The sequence below is a fragment of the Oncorhynchus kisutch genome, linkage group LG9, assembly GCF_002021735.2.
Source record: "Oncorhynchus kisutch isolate 150728-3 linkage group LG9, Okis_V2, whole genome shotgun sequence".
In the NCBI taxonomy this organism is placed as follows: domain Eukaryota; kingdom Metazoa; phylum Chordata; class Actinopteri; order Salmoniformes; family Salmonidae; genus Oncorhynchus; species Oncorhynchus kisutch.
The window spans coordinates 23,732,694-23,752,062 of record NC_034182.2 but is presented as its reverse complement, the minus strand read 5'-3'; the positions used below and the strand labels follow the sequence as shown (position 1 = coordinate 23,752,062).

At 39.6% G+C, this 19,369-nt stretch overlaps 16 non-coding genes across 16 annotated transcripts; all 16 read right to left on the bottom strand.

Annotated features, from left to right (window-relative positions):
* Window positions 1–217: 217 nt before the first annotated feature.
* Window positions 218–291, bottom strand: trnan-guu (transfer RNA asparagine (anticodon GUU)). Its single transcript has one exon. It is a non-coding gene; the product is annotated as a tRNA-Asn (tRNA).
* A 1,708-nt stretch (window positions 292–1,999) lies between these two features.
* trnan-guu (transfer RNA asparagine (anticodon GUU)) lies at window positions 2,000–2,073 on the bottom strand. The gene has a single exon. It is a non-coding gene; the product is annotated as a tRNA-Asn (tRNA).
* Window positions 2,074–3,774: 1,701 nt separating this feature from the next.
* trnan-guu (transfer RNA asparagine (anticodon GUU)) lies at window positions 3,775–3,848 on the bottom strand. The gene has a single exon. It is a non-coding gene; the product is annotated as a tRNA-Asn (tRNA).
* Window positions 3,849–7,323: 3,475 nt separating this feature from the next.
* trnan-guu (transfer RNA asparagine (anticodon GUU)) lies at window positions 7,324–7,397 on the bottom strand. Its single transcript has one exon. It is a non-coding gene; the product is annotated as a tRNA-Asn (tRNA).
* An 870-nt stretch (window positions 7,398–8,267) lies between these two features.
* trnan-guu (transfer RNA asparagine (anticodon GUU)) lies at window positions 8,268–8,341 on the bottom strand. Its single transcript has one exon. It is a non-coding gene; the product is annotated as a tRNA-Asn (tRNA).
* A 206-nt stretch (window positions 8,342–8,547) lies between these two features.
* trnan-guu (transfer RNA asparagine (anticodon GUU)) lies at window positions 8,548–8,621 on the bottom strand. The gene has a single exon. It is a non-coding gene; the product is annotated as a tRNA-Asn (tRNA).
* An 872-nt stretch (window positions 8,622–9,493) lies between these two features.
* On the bottom strand, window positions 9,494–9,567 carry trnan-guu (transfer RNA asparagine (anticodon GUU)). The gene has a single exon. It is a non-coding gene; the product is annotated as a tRNA-Asn (tRNA).
* Window positions 9,568–11,269: 1,702 nt separating this feature from the next.
* On the bottom strand, window positions 11,270–11,343 carry trnan-guu (transfer RNA asparagine (anticodon GUU)). Its single transcript has one exon. It is a non-coding gene; the product is annotated as a tRNA-Asn (tRNA).
* An 870-nt stretch (window positions 11,344–12,213) lies between these two features.
* On the bottom strand, window positions 12,214–12,287 carry trnan-guu (transfer RNA asparagine (anticodon GUU)). Its single transcript has one exon. It is a non-coding gene; the product is annotated as a tRNA-Asn (tRNA).
* A 206-nt stretch (window positions 12,288–12,493) lies between these two features.
* Window positions 12,494–12,567, bottom strand: trnan-guu (transfer RNA asparagine (anticodon GUU)). Its single transcript has one exon. It is a non-coding gene; the product is annotated as a tRNA-Asn (tRNA).
* A 1,702-nt stretch (window positions 12,568–14,269) lies between these two features.
* Window positions 14,270–14,343, bottom strand: trnan-guu (transfer RNA asparagine (anticodon GUU)). Its single transcript has one exon. It is a non-coding gene; the product is annotated as a tRNA-Asn (tRNA).
* An 870-nt stretch (window positions 14,344–15,213) lies between these two features.
* trnan-guu (transfer RNA asparagine (anticodon GUU)) lies at window positions 15,214–15,287 on the bottom strand. Its single transcript has one exon. It is a non-coding gene; the product is annotated as a tRNA-Asn (tRNA).
* A 206-nt stretch (window positions 15,288–15,493) lies between these two features.
* On the bottom strand, window positions 15,494–15,567 carry trnan-guu (transfer RNA asparagine (anticodon GUU)). Its single transcript has one exon. It is a non-coding gene; the product is annotated as a tRNA-Asn (tRNA).
* Window positions 15,568–16,439: 872 nt separating this feature from the next.
* Window positions 16,440–16,513, bottom strand: trnan-guu (transfer RNA asparagine (anticodon GUU)). The gene has a single exon. It is a non-coding gene; the product is annotated as a tRNA-Asn (tRNA).
* Window positions 16,514–18,215: 1,702 nt separating this feature from the next.
* On the bottom strand, window positions 18,216–18,289 carry trnan-guu (transfer RNA asparagine (anticodon GUU)). Its single transcript has one exon. It is a non-coding gene; the product is annotated as a tRNA-Asn (tRNA).
* Window positions 18,290–19,159: 870 nt separating this feature from the next.
* Window positions 19,160–19,233, bottom strand: trnan-guu (transfer RNA asparagine (anticodon GUU)). Its single transcript has one exon. It is a non-coding gene; the product is annotated as a tRNA-Asn (tRNA).
* Between the last annotated feature and the right edge of the window lie 136 nt (window positions 19,234–19,369).

The following is a 19,369-nucleotide window of genomic DNA, read 5'->3' as shown; positions in this document are numbered from 1 at the left end:
CAACAACACACCAATCACATTGACAACAGGAAACAGAGCAGGTCAAAAGCAAGCTTACTGTAAGCCAGGAAGGTCTTCCATATCACTAGAAACAGAAAGACAGCATGCCTGGGTGGCTCAAATCACCAACTTTTAAATAAACAGTCTAACACGCCAACCAATTGCACCACAGAGACTTGTCATATCCACATCATGGAGCACAACAACTGAGAACTGTCGTCCCTGGGTGGGCTCGAACCACCAACCTTTAGATTAACAGTCTAACGCGCTAACCAATTGCGCCACAGAGACTTGTGGTGTGTTTGATCCTGACTCTTGATTGCTGTCCATTTGTGCTCTCATCCAACTGAACATGGAGTTTACGAAACAACAACACTTTGTTCCAATGGTTGTGTTAACGTGCATCGAAAGTGCAGCAACATTTTCAAGGAATAGACCTGTAGTTTTCTAATGTTTGTTAGCTTTTTGAATGGCCTTAAAAGGGCAAAAATGTAGCGCCATGTTCGTCAGCTCAACATTATATTAAAAGGCATCTGGCAGGAGTAATTCAGCCACAATCACAAATATATTCTGATAAATATATATTTTAACAACTGCATTTTCACAAATGTAATATATAATCGCCAGCCCATTCCAAATAATAAGGGGACTGACTCTGGAAGAATGATGAAGTGGCTAGTCACTTTCATGGCGTATAGCGTACATATACACACAAACACACTGGACCAACATGTCCTTCTCGCGAGATAAATATAAATGCTAAGGTTATTCATGCCAGATTGACATCATTTACGTTGTCATACTAGCCAGATTAATAAGAATAAATTATATGTCCTTGGAGAACACAGAATGATCAAGCTATTGAGTAACAGAAGATCAGAGACCATTGACAGCCATTTTACAGTACCAGTAGTTTAACTTGTCATCTTTCATGTACAACAACACACCCAATCACATGTGACAACAGGAAACAGAGCAGGTCAAAAGCAAGCTTACTGTAAGGCCAGGAAGGTCTTCCATATCACTAGAAACAGAAAGACAGCATCCTGGGTGGGCTCAAATCCCCAACTTTTAAATAAACCAGTCTAAAGCGCCAACCAATTGCGGGCCACAGAGACTTGTGGTGTGTTGAATCCTGACTCTTGATCGCTGTCCATTTTGTGGCTCTCTCATCCAACTGAACATGGAGTTTACGAACAACAACACTTTGTTCCAATGGTTGTGTTAACGTGCATCGAAAGTGCAGCAACATTTTCAAGGAAGTAGACCTGTAGTTTTCTAATGTTTGTTAGCTTTTTGAATGGCCTTAAAAGGGCAAAAATGTAGCGCAATGTTCGTCAGCTCAACATTATATTAAAAGGCATCTGGCAGGAGTAAATTCAGCCACAATCACAAATATATTCTGATAAATATATATTTTAAACAACTGCATTTTCACAAATGTAATATATATCGCCAAGCCCATTCCAAATAATAAGGGGACTGACTCTGGAAGAATGATGAAGTGGCTAGTCACTTTCATGGCGTATAGGCGTACATATCACACACACAACACACTGGACCAACATTGTCCTTCTCGCTAGATAATATAAATGCTAAGGTTATTCATTCATGCCAATTGACATCATTTACGTTGTCATACTAGCCAGATTAATAAGAATAAATTATATGTTCCTTGGAGAACACAGAATGATCAAGCTATTGAGTAACAGAAGATCAGAGACCATTGACAGCCATTTTACCAGTAGGTATATTAACTTGTCATCTTTCATGTACAACAACACACCAATCACATGTGACAACAGGAAACAGAGCAGGTCAAAAGCAAGCTTACTGTAAGGCCAGGAAGGGTCTTCCATATCACTAGAAACAGAAAGACAGCATGCCTGGGTGGGCTCAAATCACCAACTTTTAAATAAACAGTCTAACACGCCAACCAATTGCACCACAGAGAGACTTCTCATATCCACATCATGGAGCACAACAAACAGAGAACTGTCGTCCCTGGGTGGGCTCGAACCACCAACCTTTAGATTAACAGTCTAACGCGCTAACCAATTGCGCCACAGAGACTTGTGGTGTGTTAGATCCTAACTCTGGATTGCTGTCCATTTGTGCTCTCATCCAACTGAACATGGAGTTTACGAAACAACAACACTTTGTTCCAATGGTTGTGTTAACGTGCATCGAAAGTGCAGCAACATTTTCAAGGAAGTAGACCTGTAGTTTTCTAATGTTTGTTAGCTTTTTGAATGGCCTTAAAAGGGCAAAAATGTAGCGCAGTGTTCGTCAGCTCAACATTATATTAAAAGGCATCTGGCAGGAGTAAATTCAGCCACAATCACAAATATATTCTGATAAATATATATTTTAAACAACTGCATTTTCACAAATGTAATATATAATCGCCAAGCCCATTCCAAATAATAAGGGGACTGACTCTGGAAGAATGATGAAGTGGCTAGTCACTTTCATGGCGGATAGGCGTACATATACACACAAACACACTGGACCAACATTGTCCTTCTCGCGAGATAAATATAAATGCTAAGGTTATTCATGCCAGATTGACATGATTTACGTTGTCATACTAGCCAGATTAATAAGAATAAATTATATGTTCCTTGGAGAACACAGAATGATCAAGCTATTGAGTAACATAAGACCAGAGACCATTGACAGCCATTTTACCAGTAGGTATATTAACTTGTCATCTTTCATGTACAACAACACACCAATCACATGTGACAACAGGAAACAGAGCAGGTCAAAAGCAAGCTTACTGTAAGGCCAGGAAGGTCTTCCATATCACTAGAAACAGAAAGACAGCATGCCTGGGTGGGCTCAAATCCCCAACTTTTAAATAAACAGTCTAAAGCGCCAACCAATTGCGCCACAGAGACTTGTGGTGTGTTTGATCCTGACTCTTGATCGCTGTCCATTTGTGCTCTCATCCAACTGAACATGGAGTTTACGAAACAACAACACTTTGTTCCAATGGTTGTGTTAACGTGCATCGAAAGTGCAGCAACATTTTCAAGGAAGTAGACCTGTAGTTTTCTAATGTTTGTTAGCTTTTTGAATGGCCTTAAAAGGGCAAAATGTAGCGCAATGTTCGTCAGCTCAACATTATATTAAAAGGCATCTGGCAGGAGTAAATTCAGCCACAATCACAAATATATTCTGATAAATATATATTTTAAACAACTGCATTTTCACAAATGTAATATATAATCGCCAAGCCCATTCCAAATAATAAGGGGACTGACTCTGGAAGAATGATGAAGTGGCTAGTCACTTTCATGGCGTATAGGCGTACATATTCACACAAACACACTGGACCAACATTGTCCTTCTCGCGAGATGAATATAAATGCTAAGGTTATTCATGCCAGATTGACATCATTTACGTTGTCATACTAGCCAGATTAATAAGAATAAATTATATGTTCCTTGGAGAACACAGAATGATCAAGCTATTGAGTAACAGAAGACCAGAGACCATTGACAGCCATTTTACCAGTAGGTATATTAACTTGTCATCTTTCATGTACAACAACACACCAATCACATGTGACAACAGGAAACAGAGCAGGTCAAAAGCAAGCTTACTGTAAGGCCAGGAAGGTCTTCCATATCACTAGAAACAGAAAGACAGCATGCCTGGGTGGGCTCAAATCACCAACTTTTAAATTAACAGTCTAACACGCCAACCAATTGCACCACAAAGACTTGTCATATCCACATCATGGAGAACAACAAACTGAGAACTGTCGTCCCTGGGTGGGCTCGAACCACCAACCTTTAGATTAACAGTCTAACGCGCTAACCAATTGCACCACAGAGACTTGTGGTGTGTTTGATCCTGACTCTTGATCTCTGTCCATTTGTGCTCTCATCCAACTGAACATGGAGTTTACGAAACAACAACACTTTGTTCCAATGGTTGTGTTAACGTGCATCGAAAGTGCAGCAACATTTTCAAGGAAGTAGACCTGTAGTTTTCTAATGTTTGTTAGCTTTTGAATGGCCTTAAAAGGGCAAAAATGTAGCGCAATGTTCGTCAGCTCAACATTATATTAAAGGCATCTGGCAGGAGTAAATTCAGCCACAATCACAAATATATTCTGATAAATATATATTTTAAACAACTGCATTTTCACAAATGTAATATATAATCGCCAAGCCCATTCCAAATAATAAGGGGACTGACTCTGGAAGAATGATGAAGTGGCTAGTCACTTTCATGGCGTATAGGCGTACATATACACACAAACACACTGGACCAACATTGTCCTTCTCGCGAGATAAATATAAATGCTAAGGTTATTCATGCCAGATTGACATCATTTACGTTGTCATACTAGCCAGATTAATAAGAATAAATGATATGTTCCTTGGAGAACACAGAATGATCAAGCTATTGAGTAACAGAAGATCAGAGACCATTGACAGCCATTTTACCAGTAGGTATCTTAACTTGTCATCTTTCATGTTCAACAACACACCAATCAAATGTAACAACAGGAAACACAGCAGGTCAAAAGCAAGCTTACTGTAAGGCCAGGAAGGTCTTCCATATCACTAGAAACAGAAAGACAGCATGCCTGGGTGGGCTCAAATCACCAACTTTTAAATTAACAGTCTGACGCGACAACCAATTGCACCACAGAGACTTGTCATATCCACATCATGGAACACAACAAACTGAGAACTGTCGTCCTGGGTGGGCTCGAACCACCAACCTTTAGATTAACAGTTTAACAGGCTAACCAATTGCCCCATAGAGACTTGTGTTGTGTTTGATCCTGACTCTTGATTGCTGTCCATTTGTGCTCTCATCCAACTGAACATGGAGTTTACGTAACAACAACACTTTGTTCCAATGGTTGTGTTAACGTGCATCGAAAGTGCAGCAACATTTTCAAGGAAGTAGACCTGTAGTTTTCTAATGTTTGTTAGCTTTTTGAATGGCCTTAAAAGGGCAAAAATGTAGCACAATGTTCATCAGCGCAACATTATATGAAAAGGCATCTGGCAGGAGTAAATTCAGCCACAATCACAAATATATTCTGATAAATATATATTTTAAACAACTGCATTTTCACAAATGTAATATATAATCGCCAAGCACATTCCAAATAATAAGGGGACTGACTCTAGAAGAATGATGAAGTGGCTAGTCACTTTCATGGCGTATAGGCGTACATATACACACAAACACACTGGACCAACATTGTCCTTCTCGCGAGATAAATATAAATGCTAAGGTTATTCATGCCAGATTGACATCATTTACGTTGTCATACTAGCCAGATTAATAAGAATAAATTATATGTTCCTTGGAGAACACAGAATGATCAAGCTATTGAGTAACAGAAGACCAGAGACCATTGACAGCCATTTTACCAGTAGGTATATTAACTTGTCATCTTTCATGTACAACAACACACCAATCACATGTGACAACAGGAAACAGAGCAGGTCAAAAGCAAGCTTACTGTAAGGCCAGGAAGGTCTTCCATATCACTAGAAACAGAAAGACAGCATGCCTGGGTGGGCTCAAATCCCCAACTTTTAAATAAACAGTCTAAAGCGCCAACCAATTGCGCCACAGAGACTTGTGGTGTGTTTGATCCTGACTCTTGATCGCTGTCCATTTGTGCTCTCATCCAACTGAACATGGAGTTTACGAAACAACAACACTTTGTTCCAATGGTTGTGTTAACGTGCATCGAAAGTGCAGCAACATTTTCAAGGAAGTAGACCTGTAGTTTTCTAATGTTTGTTAGCTTTTTGAATGGCCTTAAAAGGGCAAAAATGTAGTGCAATGTTCGTCAGCTCAACATTATATTAAAAGGCATCTGGCAGGAGTAAATTCAGCCACAATCACAAATATATTCTGATAAATATATATTTTAAACAACTGCATTTTCACAAATGTAATATATAATCGCCAAGCCCATTCCAAATAATAAGGGGACTGACTCTGGAAGAATGATGAAGTGGCTAGTCACTTTCATGGCGTATAGGCGTACATATTCACACAAACACACTGGACCAACATTGTCCTTCTCGCGAGATGAATATAAATGCTAAGGTTATTCATGCCAGATTGACATCATTTACGTTGTCATACTAGCCAGATTAATAAGAATAAATTATATGTTCCTTGGAGAACACAGAATGATCAAGCTATTGAGTAACAGAAGACCAGAGACCATTGACAGCCATTTTACCAGTAGGTATATTAACTTGTCATCTTTCATGTACAACAACACACCAATCACATGTGACAACAGGAAACAGAGCAGGTCAAAAGCAAGCTTACTGTAAGGCCAGGAAGGTCTTCCATATCACTAGAAACAGAAAGACAGCATGCCTGGGTGGGCTCAAATCCCCAACTTTTAAATAAACAGTCTAAAGCGCCAACCAATTGCGCCACAGAGACTTGTGGTGTGTTTGATCCTGACTCTTGATCGCTGTCCATTTGTGCTCTCATCCAACTGAACATGGAGTTTACGAAACAACAACACTTTGTTCCAATGGTTGTGTTAACGTGCATCGAAAGTGCAGCAACATTTTCAAGGAAGTAGACCTGTAGTTTTCTAATGTTTGTTAGCTTTTTGAATGGCCTTAAAAGGGCAAAAATGTAGCGCAATGTTCGTCAGCTCAACATTATATTAAAAGGCATCTGGCAGGAGTAAATTCAGCCACAATCACAAATATATTCTGATAAATATATATTTTAAACAACTGCATTTTCACAAATGTAATATATAATCGCCAAGCCCATTCCAAATAATAAGGGGACTGACTCTGGAAGAATGATGAAGTGGCTAGTCACTTTCATGGCGTATAGGCGTACATATTCACACAAACACACTGGACCAACATTGTCCTTCTCGCGAGATGAATATAAATGCTAAGGTTATTCATGCCAGATTGACATCATTTACGTTGTCATACTAGCCAGATTAATAAGAATAAATTATATGTTCCTTGGAGAACACAGAATGATCAAGCTATTGAGTAACAGAAGACCAGAGACCATTGACAGCCATTTTACCAGTAGGTATATTAACTTGTCATCTTTCATGTACAACAACACACCAATCACATGTGACAACAGGAAACAGAGCAGGTCAAAAGCAAGCTTACTGTAAGGCCAGGAAGGTCTTCCATATCACTAGAAACAGAAAGACAGCATGCCTGGGTGGGCTCAAATCACCAACTTTTAAATTAACAGTCTAACACGCCAACCAATTGCACCACAAAGACTTGTCATATCCACATCATGGAGAACAACAAACTGAAAACTGTCGTCCCTGGGTGGGCTCGAACCACCAACCTTTAGATTAACAGTCTAACGCGCTAACCAATTGCACCACAGAGACTTGTGGTGTGTTTGATCCTGACTCTTGATCTCTGTCCATTTGTGCTCTCATCCAACTGAACATGGAGTTTACGAAACAACAACACTTTGTTCCAATGGTTGTGTTAACGTGCATCGAAAGTGCAGCAACATTTTCAAGGAAGTAGACCTGTAGTTTTCTAATGTTTGTTAGCTTTTTGAATGGCCTTAAAAGGGCAAAAATGTAGCGCAATGTTCGTCAGCTCAACATTATATTAAAAGGCATCTGGCAGGAGTAAATTCAGCCACAATCACAAATATATTCTGATAAATATATATTTTAAACAACTGCATTTTCACAAATGTAATATATAATCGCCAAGCCCATTCCAAATAATAAGGGGACTGACTCTGGAAGAATGATGAAGTGGCTAGTCACTTTCATGGCGTATAGGCGTACATATACACACAAACACACTGGACCAACATTGTCCTTCTCGCGAGATAAATATAAATGCTAAGGTTATTCATGCCAGATTGACATCATTTACGTTGTCATACTAGCCAGATTAATAAGAATAAATTATATGTTCCTTGGAGAACACAGAATGATCAAGCTATTGAGTAACAGAAGATCAGAGACCATTAACAGCCATTTTACCAGTAGGTATAGTAACTTGTCATCTTTAATGTTCAACAACACACCAATCACATGTGACAACAGGAAACACAGCAGGTCAAAAGCAAGCTTACTGTAAGGGCAGGAAGGTCTTCCATATCACTAGAAACAGAAAGACAGCATGCCTGGGTGGGCTCAAATCACCAACTTTTAAATTAACAGTCTAACGCACCAACCAATTGCACCACAGACTTGTCATATCCACATCATGAAGCACAACAAACTGAGAACTGTCGTCCCTGGGTGGGCTCGAACCACCAACCTTTAGATTAACAGTCTAACGCCCTAACCAATTGCGGCACAGAGACTTGTGGTGTGTTTGATCCTGACTCAGGTCAAAAGCAAGCTTACTGTAAGGCCAGGAAGGTATTCAATATCACTAGAAACAGAAAGACAGCATGCCTGGGTGGGCTCAAATCACCAAACTTTTAAATTAACAGTCTAAAGCACCAACCAATTGCACCACAGAGACTTGTCATATCCACATCATGGAGCACAACAAACTGAGAACTGTTGTCTCTGGGTGGGCTCGAACCACCAACCTTTAGATTAACAGTCTAACGCGCTAACCAATTGCCCCACAGAGACTTGTGGCGTGTTTGATCCTGACTCTTGATCGCTGTCCATTTGTGCTCTCATCCAACTGAACATGGAGTTTACGAAACACCAACACTTTGTTCCAATGGTTGTGTTAACGTGCATCGAAAGTGCAGCAACATTTTCAAGGAAGTAGACCTGTAGTTTTCTAATGTTTGTTAGCTTTTTGAATGGCCTTAAAAGCGCAAAAATGTAGCGCAATGTTCGTCAGCTCAACATTATATTAAAAGGCATCTGGCAGGAGTAAATTCAGCCACAATCACAAATATATTCTGATAAATATATATTTTAAACAACTGCATTTTCACAAATGTAATATATAATCGCCAAGCCCATTCCAAATAATAAGGGGACTGACTCTGGAAGAATGATGAAGTGGCTAGTCACTTTCATGGCGTATAGGCGTACATATACACACAAACACACTGGACCAACATTGTCCTTCTCGCGAGATAAATATAAATGCTAAGGTTATTCATGCCAGATTGACATCATTTGCGTTGTCATACTAGCCAGATTAATAAGAATAAATTATATGTTCCTTGGAGAACACAGAATGATCAAGCTATTGAGTAACAGAAGATCAGAGACCATTGACAGCCATTTTACCAGTAGGTATCTTAACTTGTCATCTTTCATGTTCAACAACACACCAATCAAATGTAACAACAGGAAACACAGCAGGTCAAAAGCAAGCTTACTGTAAGGCCAGGAAGGTCTTCCATATCACTAGAAACAGAAAGACAGCATGCCTGGGTGGGCTCAAATCACCAACTTTTAAATTAACAGTCTGACGCGACAACCAATTGCACCACAGAGACTTGTCATATCCACATCATGGAACACAACAAACTGAGAACTGTCGTCCCTGGGTGGGCTCGAACCACCAACCTTTAGATTAACAGTTTAACAGGCTAACCAATTGCCCCATAGAGACTTGTGTTGTGTTTGATCCTGACTCTTGATTGCTGTCCATTTGTGCTCTCATCCAACTGAACATGGAGTTTACGTAACAACAACACTTTGTTCCAATGGTTGTGTTAACGTGCATCGAAAGTGCAGCAACATTTTCAAGGAAGTAGACCTGTAGTTTTCTAATGTTTGTTAGCTTTTTGAATGGCCTTAAAAGGGCAAAAATGTAGCACAATGTTCATCAGCGCAACATTATATGAAAAGGCATCTGGCAGGAGTAAATTCAGCCACAATCACAAATATATTCTGATAAATATATATTTTAAACAACTGCATTTTCACAAATGTAATATATAATCGCCAAGCACATTCCAAATAATAAGGGGACTGACTCTAGAAGAATGATGAAGTGGCTAGTCACTTTCATGGCGTATAGGCGTACATATACACACAAACACACTGGACCAACATTGTCCTTCTCGCGAGATAAATATAAATGCTAAGGTTATTCATGCCAGATTGACATCATTTACGTTGTCATACTAGCCAGATTAATAAGAATAAATTATATGTTCCTTGGAGAACACAGAATGATCAAGCTATTGAGTAACAGAAGACCAGAGACCATTGACAGCCATTTTACCAGTAGGTATATTAACTTGTCATCTTTCATGTACAACAACACACCAATCACATGTGACAACAGGAAACAGAGCAGGTCAAAAGCAAGCTTACTGTAAGGCCAGGAAGGTCTTCCATATCACTAGAAACAGAAAGACAGCATGCCTGGGTGGGCTCAAATCCCCAACTTTTAAATAAACAGTCTAAAGCGCCAACCAATTGCGCCACAGAGACTTGTGGTGTGTTTGATCCTGACTCTTGATCGCTGTCCATTTGTGCTCTCATCCAACTGAACATGGAGTTTACGAAACAACAACACTTTGTTCCAATGGTTGTGTTAACGTGCATCGAAAGTGCAGCAACATTTTCAAGGAAGTAGACCTGTAGTTTTCTAATGTTTGTTAGCTTTTTGAATGGCCTTAAAAGGGCAAAAATGTAGCGCAATGTTCGTCAGCTCAACATTATATTAAAAGGCATCTGGCAGGAGTAAATTCAGCCACAATCACAAATATATTCTGATAAATATATATTTTAAACAACTGCATTTTCACAAATGTAATATATAATCGCCAAGCCCATTCCAAATAATAAGGGGACTGACTCTGGAAGAATGATGAAGTGGCTAGTCACTTTCATGGCGTATAGGCGTACATATTCACACAAACACACTGGACCAACATTGTCCTTCTCGCGAGATGAATATAAATGCTAAGGTTATTCATGCCAGATTGACATCATTTACGTTGTCATACTAGCCAGATTAATAAGAATAAATTATATGTTCCTTGGAGAACACAGAATGATCAAGCTATTGAGTAACAGAAGACCAGAGACCATTGACAGCCATTTTACCAGTAGGTATATTAACTTGTCATCTTTCATGTACAACAACACACCAATCACATGTGACAACAGGAAACAGAGCAGGTCAAAAGCAAGCTTACTGTAAGGCCAGGAAGGTCTTCCATATCACTAGAAACAGAAAGACAGCATGCCTGGGTGGGCTCAAATCACCAACTTTTAAATTAACAGTCTAACACGCCAACCAATTGCACCACAAAGACTTGTCATATCCACATCATGGAGAACAACAAACTGAGAACTGTCGTCCCTGGGTGGGCTCGAACCACCAACCTTTAGATTAACAGTCTAACGCGCTAACCAATTGCACCACAGAGACTTGTGGTGTGTTTGATCCTGACTCTTGATCTCTGTCCATTTGTGCTCTCATCCAACTGAACATGGAGTTTACGAAACAACAACACTTTGTTCCAATGGTTGTGTTAACGTGCATCGAAAGTGCAGCAACATTTTCAAGGAAGTAGACCTGTAGTTTTCTAATGTTTGTTAGCTTTTTGAATGGCCTTAAAAGGGCAAAAATGTAGCGCAATGTTCGTCAGCTCAACATTATATTAAAAGGCATCTGGCAGGAGTAAATTCAGCCACAATCACAAATATATTCTGATAAATATATATTTTAAACAACTGCATTTTCACAAATGTAATATATAATCGCCAAGCCCATTCCAAATAATAAGGGGACTGACTCTGGAAGAATGATGAAGTGGCTAGTCACTTTCATGGCGTATAGGCGTACATATACACACAAACACACTGGACCAACATTGTCCTTCTCGCGAGATAAATATAAATGCTAAGGTTATTCATGCCAGATTGACATCATTTACGTTGTCATACTAGCCAGATTAATAAGAATAAATTATATGTTCCTTGGAGAACACAGAATGATCAAGCTATTGAGTAACAGAAGATCAGAGACCATTGACAGCCATTTTACCAGTAGGTATAGTAACTTGTCATCTTTAATGTTCAACAACACACCAATCACATGTGACAACAGGAAACACAGCAGGTCAAAAGCAAGCTTACTGTAAGGGCAGGAAGGTCTTCCATATCACTAGAAACAGAAAGACAGCATGCCTGGGTGGGCTCAAATCACCAACTTTTAAATTAACAGTCTAACGCACCAACCAATTGCACCACAGACTTGTCATATCCACATCATGAAGCACAACAAACTGAGAACTGTCGTCCCTGGGTGGGCTCGAACCACCAACCTTTAGATTAACAGTCTAACGCCCTAACCAATTGCGGCACAGAGACTTGTGGTGTGTTTGATCCTGACTCAGGTCAAAAGCAAGCTTACTGTAAGGCCAGGAAGGTATTCAATATCACTAGAAACAGAAAGACAGCATGCCTGGGTGGGCTCAAATCACCAAACTTTTAAATTAACAGTCTAAAGCACCAACCAATTGCACCACAGAGACTTGTCATATCCACATCATGGAGCACAACAAACTGAGAACTGTTGTCTCTGGGTGGGCTCGAACCACCAACCTTTAGATTAACAGTCTAACGCGCTAACCAATTGCCCCACAGAGACTTGTGGCGTGTTTGATCCTGACTCTTGATCGCTGTCCATTTGTGCTCTCATCCAACTGAACATGGAGTTTACGAAACACCAACACTTTGTTCCAATGGTTGTGTTAACGTGCATCGAAAGTGCAGCAACATTTTCAAGGAAGTAGACCTGTAGTTTTCTAATGTTTGTTAGCTTTTTGAATGGCCTTAAAAGCGCAAAAATGTAGCGCAATGTTCGTCAGCTCAACATTATATTAAAAGGCATCTGGCAGGAGTAAATTCAGCCACAATCACAAATATATTCTGATAAATATATATTTTAAACAACTGCATTTTCACAAATGTAATATATAATCGCCAAGCCCATTCCAAATAATAAGGGGACTGACTCTGGAAGAATGATGAAGTGGCTAGTCACTTTCATGGCGTATAGGCGTACATATACACACAAACACACTGGACCAACATTGTCCTTCTCGCGAGATGAATATAAATGCTAAGGTTATTCATGCCAGATTGACATCATTTACGTTGTCATACTAGCCAGATTAATAAGAATAAATTATATGTTCCTTGGAGAACACAGAATGATCAAGCTATTGAGTAACAGAAGACCAGAGACCATTGACAGCCATTTTACCAGTAGGTATATTAACTTGTCATCTTTCATGTACAACAACACACCAATCACATGTGACAACAGGAAACAGAGCAGGTCAAAAGCAAGCTTACTGTAAGGCCAGGAAGGTCTTCCATATCACTAGAAACAGAAAGACAGCATGCCTGGGTGGGCTCAAATCCCCAACTTTTAAATAAACAGTCTAAAGCGCCAACCAATTGCGCCACAGAGACTTGTGGTGTGTTTGATCCTGACTCTTGATCGCTGTCCATTTGTGCTCTCATCCAACTGAACATGGAGTTTACGAAACAACAACACTTTGTTCCAATGGTTGTGTTAACGTGCATCGAAAGTGCAGCAACATTTTCAAGGAAGTAGACCTGTAGTTTTCTAATGTTTGTTAGCTTTTTGAATGGCCTTAAAAGGGCAAAAATGTAGCGCAATGTTCGTCAGCTCAACATTATATTAAAAGGCATCTGGCAGGAGTAAATTCAGCCACAATCACAAATATATTCTGATAAATATATATTTTAAACAACTGCATTTTCACAAATGTAATATATAATCGCCAAGCCCATTCCAAATAATAAGGGGACTGACTCTGGAAGAATGATGAAGTGGCTAGTCACTTTCATGGCGTATAGGCGTACATATTCACACAAACACACTGGACCAACATTGTCCTTCTCGCGAGATGAATATAAATGCTAAGGTTATTCATGCCAGATTGACATCATTTACGTTGTCATACTAGCCAGATTAATAAGAATAAATTATATGTTCCTTGGAGAACACAGAATGATCAAGCTATTGAGTAACAGAAGACCAGAGACCATTGACAGCCATTTTACCAGTAGGTATATTAACTTGTCATCTTTCATGTACAACAACACACCAATCACATGTGACAACAGGAAACAGAGCAGGTCAAAAGCAAGCTTACTGTAAGGCCAGGAAGGTCTTCCATATCACTAGAAACAGAAAGACAGCATGCCTGGGTGGGCTCAAATCACCAACTTTTAAATTAACAGTCTAACACGCCAACCAATTGCACCACAAAGACTTGTCATATCCACATCATGGAGAACAACAAACTGAAAACTGTCGTCCCTGGGTGGGCTCGAACCACCAACCTTTAGATTAACAGTCTAACGCGCTAACCAATTGCACCACAGAGACTTGTGGTGTGTTTGATCCTGACTCTTGATCTCTGTCCATTTGTGCTCTCATCCAACTGAACATGGAGTTTACGAAACAACAACACTTTGTTCCAATGGTTGTGTTAACGTGCATCGAAAGTGCAGCAACATTTTCAAGGAAGTAGACCTGTAGTTTTCTAATGTTTGTTAGCTTTTTGAATGGCCTTAAAAGGGCAAAAATGTAGCGCAATGTTCGTCAGCTCAACATTATATTAAAAGGCATCTGGCAGGAGTAAATTCAGCCACAATCACAAATATATTCTGATAAATATATATTTTAAACAACTGCATTTTCACAAATGTAATATATAATCGCCAAGCCCATTCCAAATAATAAGGGGACTGACTCTGGAAGAATGATGAAGTGGCTAGTCACTTTCATGGCGTATAGGCGTACATATACACACAAACACACTGGACCAACATTGTCCTTCTCGCGAGATAAATATAAATGCTAAGGTTATTCATGCCAGATTGACATCATTTACGTTGTCATACTAGCCAGATTAATAAGAATAAATTATATGTTCCTTGGAGAACACAGAATGATCAAGCTATTGAGTAACAGAAGATCAGAGACCATTAACAGCCATTTTACCAGTAGGTATAGTAACTTGTCATCTTTAATGTTCAACAACACACCAATCACATGTGACAACAGGAAACACAGCAGGTCAAAAGCAAGCTTACTGTAAGGGCAGGAAGGTCTTCCATATCACTAGAAACAGAAAGACAGCATGCCTGGGTGGGCTCAAATCACCAACTTTTAAATTAACAGTCTAACGCACCAACCAATTGCACCACAGACTTGTCATATCCACATCATGAAGCACAACAAACTGAGAACTGTCGTCCCTGGGTGGGCTCGAACCACCAACCTTTAGATTAACAGTCTAACGCCCTAACCAATTGCGGCACAGAGACTTGTGGTGTGTTTGATCCTGACTCAGGTCAAAAGCAAGCTTACTGTAAGGCCAGGAAGGTATTCAATATCACTAGAAACAGAAAGACAGCATGCCTGGGTGGGCTCAAATCACCAAACTTTTAAATTAACAGTCTAAAGCACCAACCAATTGCACCACAGAGACTTGTCATATCCACATCATGGAGCACAACAAACTGAGAACTGTTGTCTCTGGGTGGGCTCGAACCACCAACCTTTAGATTAACAGTCTAACGCGCTAACCAATTGCCCCACAGAGACTTGTGGCGTGTTTGATCCTGACTCTTGATCGCTGTCCATTTGTGCTCTCATCCAACTGAACATGGAGTTTACGAAACACCAACACTTTGTTCCAATGGTTGTGTTAACGTGCATCGAAAGTGCAGCAACATTTTCAAGGAAGTAGACCTGTAGTTTTCTAATGTTTGTTAGCTTTTTGAATGGCCTTAAAAGCGCAAAAATGTAGCGCAATGTTCGTCAGCTCAACATTATATTAAAAGGCATCTGGCAGGAGTAAATTCAGCCACAATCACAAATATATTCTGATAAATATATATTTTAAACAACTGCATTTTCACAAATGTAATATATAATCGCCAAGCCCATTCCAAATAATAAGGGGACTGACTCTGGAAGAATGATGAAGTGGCTAGTCACTTTCATGGCGTATAGGCGTACATATACACACAAACACACTGGACCAACATTGTCCTTCTCGCGAGATAAATATAAATGCTAAGGTTATTCATGCCAGATTGACATCATTTGCGTTGTCATACTAGCCAGATTAATAAGAATAAATTATATGTTCCTTGGAGAACACAGAATGATCAAGCTATTGAGTAACAGAAGATCAGAGACCATTGACAGCCATTTTACCAGTAGGTATCTTAACTTGTCATCTTTCATGTTCAACAACACACCAATCAAATGTAACAACAGGAAACACAGCAGGTCAAAAGCAAGCTTACTGTAAGGCCAGGAAGGTCTTCCATATCACTAGAAACAGAAAGACAGCATGCCTGGGTGGGCTCAAATCACCAACTTTTAAATTAACAGTCTGACGCGACAACCAATTGCACCACAGAGACTTGTCATATCCACATCATGGAACACAACAAACTGAGAACTGTCGTCCCTGGGTGGGCTCGAACCACCAACCTTTAGATTAACAGTTTAACAGGCTAACCAATTGCCCCATAGAGACTTGTGTTGTGTTTGATCCTGACTCTTGATTGCTGTCCATTTGTGCTCTCATCCAACTGAACATGGAGTTTACGTAACAACAACACTTTGTTCCAATGGTTGTGTTAACGTGCATCGAAAGTGCAGCAACATTTTCAAGGAAGTAGACCTGTAGTTTTCTAATGTTTGTTAGCTTTTTGAATGGCCTTAAAAGGGCAAAAATGTAGCACAATGTTCATCAGCGCAACATTATATGAAAAGGCATCTGGCAGGAGTAAATTCAGCCACAATCACAAATATATTCTGATAAATATATATTTTAAACAACTGCATTTTCACAAATGTAATATATAATCGCCAAGCACATTCCAAATAATAAGGGGACTGACTCTAGAAGAATGATGAAGTGGCTAGTCACTTTCATGGCGTATAGGCGTACATATACACACAAACACACTGGACCAACATTGTCCTTCTCGCGAGATAAATATAAATGCTAAGGTTATTCATGCCAGATTGACATCATTTACGTTGTCATACTAGCCAGATTAATAAGAATAAATTATATGTTCCTTGGAGAACACAGAATGATCAAGCTATTGAGTAACAGAAGACCAGAGACCATTGACAGCCATTTTACCAGTAGGTATATTAACTTGTCATCTTTCATGTACAACAACACACCAATCACATGTGACAACAGGAAACAGAGCAGGTCAAAAGCAAGCTTACTGTAAGGCCAGGAAGGTCTTCCATATCACTAGAAACAGAAAGACAGCATGCCTGGGTGGGCTCAAATCCCCAACTTTTAAATAAACAGTCTAAAGCGCCAACCAATTGCGCCACAGAGACTTGTGGTGTGTTTGATCCTGACTCTTGATCGCTGTCCATTTGTGCTCTCATCCAACTGAACATGGAGTTTACGAAACAACAACACTTTGTTCCAATGGTTGTGTTAACGTGCATCGAAAGTGCAGCAACATTTTCAAGGAAGTAGACCTGTAGTTTTCTAATGTTTGTTAGCTTTTTGAATGGCCTTAAAAGGGCAAAAATGTAGCGCAATGTTCGTCAGCTCAACATTATATTAAAAGGCATCTGGCAGGAGTAAATTCAGCCACAATCACAAATATATTCTGATAAATATATATTTTAAACAACTGCATTTTCACAAATGTAATATATAATCGCCAAGCCCATTCCAAATAATAAGGGGACTGACTCTGGAAGAATGATGAAGTGGCTAGTCACTTTCATGGCGTATAGGCGTACATATTCACACAAACACACTGGACCAACATTGTCCTTCTCGCGAGATGAATATAAATGCTAAGGTTATTCATGCCAGATTGACATCATTTACGTTGTCATACTAGCCAGATTAATAAGAATAAATTATATGTTCCTTGGAGAACACAGAATGATCAAGCTATTGAGTAACAGAAGACCAGAGACCATTGACAGCCATTTTACCAGTAGGTATATTAACTTGTCATCTTTCATGTACAACAACACACCAATCACATGTGACAACAGGAAACAGAGAAGGTCAAAAGCAAGCTTACTGTAAGGCCAGGAAGGTCTTCCATATCACTAGAAACAGAAAGACAGCATGCCTGGGTGGGCTCAAATCACCAACTTTTAAATTAACAGTCTAACACGCCAACCAATTGCACCACAAAGACTTGTCATATCCACATCATGGAGAACAACAAACTGAGAACTGTCGTCCCTGGGTGGGCTCGAACCACCAACCTTTAGATTAACAGTCTAACGCGCTAACCAATTGCACCACAGAGACTTGTGGTGTGTTTGATCCTGACTCTTGATCTCTGTCCATTTGTGCTCTCATCCAACTGAACATGGAGTTTACGAAACAACAACACTTTGTTCCAATGGTTGTGTTAACGTGCATCGAAAGTGCAGCAACATTTTCAAGGAAGTAGACCTGTAGTTTTCTAATGTTTGTTAGCTTTTTGAATGGCCTTAAAAGGGCAAAAATGTAGCGCAATGTTCGTCAGCTCAACATTATATTAAAAGGCATCTGGCAGGAGTAAATTCAGCCACAATCACAAATATATTCTGATAAATATATATTTTAAACAACTGCATTTTCACAAATGTAATATATAATCGCCAAGCCCATTCCAAATAATAAGGGGACTGACTCTGGAAGAATGATGAAGTGGCTAGTCACTTTCATGGCGTATAGGCGTACATATACACACAAACACACTGGACCAACATTGTCCTTCTCGCGAGATAAATATAAATGCTAAGGTTATTCATGCCAGATTGACATCATTTACGTTGTCATACTAGCCAGATTAATAAGAATAAATTATATGTTCCTTGGAGAACACAGAATGATCAAGCTATTGAGTAACAGAAGATCAGAGACCATTGACAGCCATTTTACCAGTAGGTATAGTAACTTGTCATCTTTAATGTTCAACAACACACCAATCACATGTGACAACAGGAAACACAGCAGGTCAAAAGCAAGCTTACTGTAAGGGCAGGAAGGTCTTCCATATCACTAGAAACAGAAAGACAGCATGCCTGGGTGGGCTCAAATCACCAACTTTTAAATTAACAGTCTAACGCACCAACCAATTGCACCACAGACTTGTCATATCCACATCATGAAGCACAACAAACTGAGAACTGTCGTCCCTGGGTGGGCTCGAACCACCAACCTTTAGATTAACAGTCTAACGCCCTAACCAATTGCGGCACAGAGACTTGTGGTGTGTTTGATCCTGACTCAGGTCAAAAGCAAGCTTACTGTAAGGCCAGGAAGGTATTCAATATCACTAGAAACAGAAAGACAGCATGCCTGGGTGGGCTCAAATCACCAAACTTTTAAATTAACAGTCTA